The 8,317-nt window shown below is 47.0% G+C and overlaps 1 pseudogene; it reads left to right on the forward strand.

The window, feature by feature from the left end:
* The first annotated feature begins 299 nt into the window (after window positions 1-299).
* On the forward strand, window positions 300-7,713 carry LOC123191597 (uncharacterized; annotated as a pseudogene).
* The last annotated feature ends 604 nt before the right edge of the window (window positions 7,714-8,317 follow it).

Genomic DNA, 8,317 nt, shown 5'->3' on the forward strand with positions numbered 1-8,317 from the left:
ATTTCTGTTTGTAGTTGTCCGCGTGTAACACAGCTGAAGCCAGTTTCCTCCACCTCCGCCTTCTGTTCCCTCCATTTGGTTTCTTGGATGCATAAGATATCAATACCTCTCCTCACCGATGTATCAACTAGCTCCCGAAACTTACCTATTAGGGACCCTACGTTCTAGTTACCTAAGCTAAGCAGATCCTACTAGGCTCGGCAAGTTTCCTTACCCTTTGCACTCGTTGAGCCAAATGCGAAGACCTTGCTCATTTTCACCACACCCAGGCATCGATGTAGCGCGCCACTAAGGATGCGATGGCCCAATCCTTGCTCACTTATCACCATATCCAGATCAAGATACGGCACGCCACCAAGGGGGTGACGCCCCGGCCCTTGCACACTTAACACCACACCTTGGTTCCGGTATGGCGCGTGAAAAAGAGGGTTACGTTCCAACGATGTTCTCCTGAGTTTCATCTCTATAAGAGTGGCTGAGTTTTGACGTTGGCTCGCCAAGCCTATGACAGCCCTCCTCCTTTACCCGGGCTGGGGACCGGCTATGTTGAGACCACATAGGCGAAGTTGATGTTGTCATTTCTAACCATTCAACAAAGACCGATATGCGCATGAGGCGAATTTCTGGCACTGACAGTGATAGTTCTATTCGATGGTCGGCTATGATAATTTATACATATTAATATAAAAGGAACATTTATGTGTTATGATCGCTCCTTCTTCTTTCTTCTGGTTACCCAGTTGAAGGGACATTTATGTGCTAACATTATACCACGATGACGCAAGGAAACAATTCTATCGCTAGCATTTTTGGATAATAGGTGTGTGCTCCTTTTTTCAGTTCGGTTTACTGCTTCTAGAATCGATACTGCTTTTTGGCTACTTCTCTTTGTTCCATCCCGGGAATCAAGCAGTTCTTCGATGGGGTAAGAGCCCCACAATACTTCATAAGGTAAACAATTTTTTTATGTAGCCATGTTTTTCTTAATTTCTAGAGAATATTGGGCGATTCTGACGAATTGAGAAACAGGTGTGCGACCTGCCTTTTGCTTTCTTCAGTGACCCAGAGTTGATGCCCATCTTGACTACTGCTCTCATTGCTGTCTGCTACGGCTGTGATCAGAATAGAAGTGCGGTACTTCAAGAAATAAGCTCAGATATGATCGGCACTTTGCTTAGGTCCTGCAGAGTATCGGTACTGGCCACTTCAGATTCCGTTGCCACGGATGGTTCTGGAGCCAATAATTCCGGTGACAGCATGTAACACCCACGATGCGGCTATATCTCCCACGTGTCGGAGCACGACTTAGAGGCATGACCGCATAGTAGGCATGTCGCAAGAGGGGTAATCTTTACACATCCCATGTACTGAATATGAAAGGGATAAAGAGTTGGCTTACAACCGCCACTTCACACAATACATAAATATAGCATTACATCATCCAGAATACAATCAAGGTCCGACTACGGAACCAAATAAATAAAGACAACCCCAAATGCATAGATCCCCGATCGTCCCGACTGGGCTCCACTACTGATCAACTAGAAACGAAACAACACAACAAACACAATCTTCATCGAGCTCCCACTTGAGCTCAGTTGCGTCATCTGCAATGGTATCATCGTCACCTGCAACTGTTTGGAAGTATCTGTGAGTCACGAGGACTCAGCAATCTCACACCCGCGAAATCAAGACTATTTAAACTTATGGGTAGGAAAAGGTAGTCAGGTGGAGCTGCAGCAAGCACTAGCATATATGGTGGCTAACTTACGCAACTGAGAGCGAGAAGAGAAGCAAAGCATATGCGAGAAGCTATAAGATCAAGAAGTGATCCTGAAACTACTTACATTCAAGCATAACACAAGAACCATGTTCACTTCCCGGACTCCGCCGAAAAGAGACCATCATGGCTACACACGCGGTTGATGCATTTTAATTAAGTTAAGTGTTAGGTTTTCTACAACCGGATATTAACAAATTCTCATCTACCCATAACCGCGGGCACGGCTTCCGAAAGTTCAAACCATGCAGGGGTGTCCCAACTTAGCCCATCACAAGCTCTCACGGTCAACTAAGGATATTCCTTCTCCCAGGAAGACCCGATCAGACTCGAAATCCCGGTTACAAGACATTTCAACAATGGTAAAACAAGACCAGCAAAGCCGCCCGAATGTGCCGACAAATCCCGATAGGAGCTGCACATATCTCGTTCTCGGGGCACATCGGATGAGCAATCCGTACAACTAAAACCAACCCTCAAGTTTCCCCGAGGTGGCGCTGTAAGGGGCTCTAGTTTGGACCAACACTCAGAGGAGCACTGGCCCCGGGGGTTAAAATAAAGATGACCCTCGGGCTCCAGAAACCCAAGGGAAAAAGGCTAGGTTGTTAGGCAAATGTAAAACCAAGGTTGGGCCTTGCTAGAGGAGTTTTATTCAAGGCGAACTGTCAAGGGGTTCCCATTACAACCCAACCACGTTAGGAACACAAAATAAAGGAACATAACACCGGTATGACAGAAACTAGGGCGGCAAGAGTGGAACAAAACACCAGGCATAAGGCCAAGCCTTCCATCCTTTACCAAGTATATAGGTGCATTAATTAAATAAGAGATATTGTGATATCCCAACATATCCATGTTCCAACATGGAACAAACTTCATCTTCACCTGCAACTAGCAACGCTATAAAAGGGGAGGGGCTGAGCAAAGTGGTAACATAGCCAAACAACGGTTTGCTATGAAAAGGTGGGTTAGAGGCTTGACATGGCAATATGAGAGGCATGATAAAGCAAGTGATAGGTATCGCGGCATAGCAATAGAGCGAGAAACTAAGCAAGCAAAGATAGAAGTGATTTTGAGGGTATGATCATCTTGCCTGAGATCACGCAAGGAAGAAGAACGAGTCCATGAAGAAGACAAACAGACGTAGTCGAACGGATCCTCACAAACGCGACGTTATCGGAACTAACCCGAAGAAGCAACACCGGAAAGAAGCAAACAACATAGTAAACAACCATCACATAAGCATGGCATGATGCACAATCAAGTATGATGCATGTCCGGTTTAATGAGGCATGGCATGGCAAAGTGCACAAACAATACTACGAATTAAGTGGAGCACAATATGCAACGAGTTGCATATTGACAGAACACCACATGACTTATTTAGTTCTCTCTCGTTTAGGTACCCAACAATATTAAAAGTTGTTAAACATGGTAAGATATGAAGCATAATAAAACTAACTAACTAGGCAAGTTTAAATGAGGCCGGAAACAACAAGCAACAAGTCCGGAAAAATTCTCATGAGCATATATTAGATTTGGTACTGTTCTGGCCTAAAGCATATTTTAGAGTTGTTAAACATGGAAAGTAAAGCCACCATGTTAAACTAGGTATTTTTCTACCCCATTTACATATAAAGTTTGTTAAATTTGGACCTACGGTTAATTAGTTATGAATCAAATCATTTTAGCATGGCAATTGGCAAAATAAAGCAAATAACAAGTTTAAACATTTTTAACATGCATGAAAGTTGCATATTATGAAACTAGGCAAAATTCTAAGCAAGTTACATATATAAAACATTTTAATATGATGCATGGTTGATGAGTTTTTATATGCATGAAGTGCAAGGGTTTTTCTGCAAATCTGTAAATCCCTGGTAATTAGCAAATTCGCAGAACAACAAAAAACATTCACTGGGCTGAAACTTGCTGGCCCAACAGGAACAGGGGATCTGGAGGGGTCTGCTCACATCGGGCCTAGCAGGCCGAAACTAAAGCTGGGCCAGAGAGGAGGCGCACTGGCCCGACGGGGAAACATCACGGGCCGACCGGATCTGACCGATGCGGTCAACGCGGTTGCTGCAGCGCTCATCGTCTCGTTCCTGAAGCGGGGAATGAGCGATGCAGGGGAGCTGGCGCGGTCAACGCCGAAGAAACAGGAGCCTTGGCGCGGCCGCGACGCAGAGGACGCAGCGGCGGCCTAGCGTTTCTTAGGACTCCGGCGAAAAACGGCGCGACGGGGAGGTCGAAGGCACTGGTGAGCTCGGGGAGGATCCAGGCGCGAAAGGTCTTCGGGTCCCATTTCCTGCCGGATCGAAGCGGAGGCAGCGGCATGGCGGACATGGCGCCAACGCGGGCGAAGGTGAGGAGCTCCCAAGCGACGAAGAGGATGCAGGGTGCCATGAGGACGGGCGCGGGGACCTTGGGACCTGGCGTCCATGGCAGAGGCAGCGGCGCTGGAGGGTCCTGGTGGCCGGATCCGCGACGCGGCGGGGCAGACGGGGTCCTGGAGGCGTTCAGGCATCCATGGCAACCTGTGAGACACAGAGAGAAAGAGAGAGATGTGAGAGGAGGGAGCAGCAGGGAGAGATGGAGGGAAGGAGAGCAGCGGCAGGGCTCATCTGCTCGAGCAAGGTGGTGCGCAAGGGGCTCGGTTGTTGGAGAATCGAAGTGAAGCAGAGGGGGCCGGTGGTTGGTGGGGAGAGATCGAGAGGAATTTTGGATCTAGGACACTCACATTGATTGGATGGGGATGGATCCCGAGGTGGGAGAGGTAGTTGGCCCGATGGGGATAACAAGGAAGGAGGCTGGTTGGGTGGCTCGATCGAGAGGATCAGGCAAGAACCAGGAAGAGTGGGTGGCAGCGGCGGGGAGGATTTGATGGATGGATGGGACAGGGCTAGGGTTAGACTATATATATATCCGATGAAATTAGGTTAGGGGCTAACTCGTCCCTCCGATCAGAATCGGGAGGTCGAGGAAAATAGACTAGGAAGTCCAAATAAGAAAATAATGATGTTTTGTAGATGTTTGGGGATGATCCCGATTCAACGGTGACGACTGTCCGGGTCGGGTTTGGGTAAGTTTCGGACACAGGCGAGGGGTCGATGCACTGTGCAAAGAGGGGTTTTCGGACCGTGCGATTGCATCGGACGGCTCCGGACGCGAAGAGGGGTAGGCATGGGCCTAGGTGGACTGTGGAGAGCGGGTTGGCCTGAGAGAAGAGGGGAGAGATGCAGCCCGGCACAGTTTTCGGAGACCGAAAACGTCCGACGAAAAGACCGGCTATACTGCCACTATAGTTATCCGTTGGGGCATCAAACAAGACTCCAAATGCGATGAAACTTGACAGGCGGTCTATCTACACTATAATAAAACCACACGCCAAATTTCATCCCATTCCGAGAACATTTTTCGGCCACTTATAAAATACTATTTCGAAGGTGTCGCAAGCGCGTCCAAGTGTGTCTGGGCTCAGAACGGACAACGGAGAGAACGAGGAGACCGGGACGGATGCAAGTTTTGAAAACATGATCATGTAATGCACATAATGACATGACAAGATGCAACACGCAAGCGCATGACATGGCAAAGACAACAAATAACTGGAAGACACCCGGCACATCGGAATCGGAACGTCACACAACGCTCATATCTTGCCGGACATCAGAAACTCACTATCTGAAATGTCTATACGGTCAAGCCGCAAAGGCTTGCGGCCAGTGTTAGGAAAAGGCGTTTCAGAGGAAGTTAAACGGAAACAAGAATCAAAAGGATGGTAGAGGAGTACGAGCTGGTGATGATGGAGGGCCCTTGAAGCAAAGGGCTGGCGAAGCTTCATCTGCTTTTATGTTGCATAGGAAAATCCCGGCTTTCTTCTTTGACAAAGCAGAAGAGTTCTTCTGTGGCGGTGCATAGCGAAAACGCTGAATAGCAAAGCTGACCAGATCTTTACCACAGGCTACAGAATTCGGGTTTTTGCACAAGCTGACCAAACCTTTAGAAGAAGCTACCGAATTTGGGTTTTTTGCACAAGCTGACTGGACCTTCACAAGAAGCTGCCTGCCGAATTCGGGTTTTTGAGGCGATGGTGCGTCTGACTAGTGTACCGTGAGGGAGGCAGTGACATATCAGCAGGCTGGTTCCAGGTTACCCTACCTGTTATTTTTTGACTAAATCCCGGGGCTAAAGATGTGATTGTAGAGAATAAGTTTGCGATGTGGCATTGTGCATTCCTCAAATTAGCCTCTGTGTTCCTTGTCCAAAAGAACTGTATAGAAACAAGCTGTGAACTGTAATGTCAAACTCTGGCACCAACACATGCACACAGGGAAGAAATACATCACATATAGTACTATTTTGGGTGAGCTTCAGTTCAAAGCATGGTACAAACCAGACAAAGCTGTTATCCTTTTTCAAACATTATTTAGAGATGCGCATGTTGATAATCAATAAGTTTCTATTTTCTGGCCCAACTGTCCTAAAGGGTGCTGCTCCAGGAGAAAAAATCTGAGACCCGGGCCTTTTTGCAGTCCAATTGGCTGGCCAGTGCTCATCCCCACGACCACGAGCATTACGGGAGAAAAGCCGATCGATGGTTGTCTCTCCGGAAAAAATTCGCGTGACACGAGGGAGGTGAAGGCATCATGATTGATGATTCAGTGTTACAATTGGCATGAGTAAGTGGGTGCGGACAATTGGCAGTAGTAGTGATAGTTCTATGTACGCATGATTGATGATTCAGTGTTACAATTAGCATGAGTCAGTGGGTGCGGGCGTTGGTACTGCAGCACGTAAACCGTGCATAACCAAAACTACTCCTACCCCGCACCAAATTCCAAACCACCCTCCTGCCCACGCCGAATTCATGAAGGGTAGTGCTTGCACGTCAGCTCACTGTTCTACATATCGTGTTCCTTTAAATAGCAGCGATGCACGTTCAGAAAGCGGTAGTACGAGGAGTGTAGCGAGCTTCATTCGAGGACAAGCACCGGCGGTGGAGTGGAGAAGAAAGTACACCGTAAGTGACAATCCTTGGTCGTGTTCATAGTCAGATTCATGGTGCCTGTTGTGAATGGCGTTTGAGTTTCAACTAGATAATTTGGGCATATGCTTCCGTTTTGGGGATTCTGAACACATTGAGATCATGATGAAGTAACGATTTCCTCAAAAGTGAATACAAACGCCCATTAGAAATCTTTCTTCTTCTTATTGACATCACAATCGATTACCATGCAGAATGGCAGTTTGGCTCTTCTTCCTCGTTATGACCTTGGCGTTACCTGGTGCTGGGAATGGACGCACTGACTGTGACGCAGTCTTGATTGCATCGCTAGTCCAGGAACAATGCAATGGCGAGCCAGTGACAGGCTCATGCTGTGAGGTGCTCAGGACAATCATTACACCCTCGAGGGTCAAGCTGCAATGCCTCAAGTTGGTTCTTGACCAGCCTGAGCTCAAGTATTCGGGATTCACCAGAGGGCTCCTGCTGGACATGGCCAAGTCGTGCACTGCATCAAGGCCCCCCCCCCCCCCCCCCCCCCCCCCCAGCTGATGTAACAGCAGGTATGTTAGTAAACACATTATCCTCTTTTGGGAAACCTGCCTGTGTTACTATCATGTCAAAATGGTGTGTACGATTACTTGCTGTGCTAACAATCTCTTAAATTGGCAGGTTCCGTTGGCCCCAAGGACAGGGTTGTGGATGTGCATGATCCAACAGGTATGCTAAAATAAACGGCTTATCCTAGCTTGAGAAATGCACAAGTGTAGTGATATGTTATCTACCTACATGACCCTTGCATGTGTTACTGTCATGAAGAAATGGTGTGCACAACGACCAATACAGGATTGGCTAAAAGTCTTTTTTATTGGCAGATTCTCCGCGCCCCAAAGGCAGGGACGTGTACGTGAACGCACATAGGAGCTAAGCATGAGGAAAACCAAGGGGATGCTGGTGTGCCTAGGGACAAGGACACCATCAAACCAAGGAACAAGCCAAGTATTTATTCTATGATAAATGACATCTGTTCTTAGGCTAGTCATAGTGGGAGTAACTTAGGTAGTAACATAGCGCACCTCGAGAATTTTTTGCTTATATGGCAAGTAGTTAATGAGAAGTAGTAACATAATATGTTACTGTAACATAACGCTTTCCAAGACAACATGAGTCTACAAGCTATTAAATGAGGCCACATATGACACTAGTACTATGTTACTTTGCACTATGAAGGTAGTAACTTAGACTAGTGTCATGCATATGACACTAGTCTAAGTTACTTCCTACTATGACCAGCCTTAGTTTGGCACAAGATCATGTCTCATGTATGTAGCGTAGGTATTAACTCAGGTAAGACTGGAATGCAAATGGAAAATTCAGACTTTCAGTAACACAAGTAATTGGACGAACTGCACTTTCACTTGTGTCACTGAAAACACACCTGAAGCTTATGTTTCTTTACAAACAAGACCCCAACATTGTGCAGTCAAAAACCTAAAGCATGTGTTTCCTTACAAACAAGGCCAAATTTTTGA

The sequence above is a fragment of the Triticum aestivum genome, chromosome 2A (assembly GCF_018294505.1).
Source record: "Triticum aestivum cultivar Chinese Spring chromosome 2A, IWGSC CS RefSeq v2.1, whole genome shotgun sequence".
NCBI lineage: Eukaryota > Viridiplantae > Streptophyta > Magnoliopsida > Poales > Poaceae > Triticum > Triticum aestivum.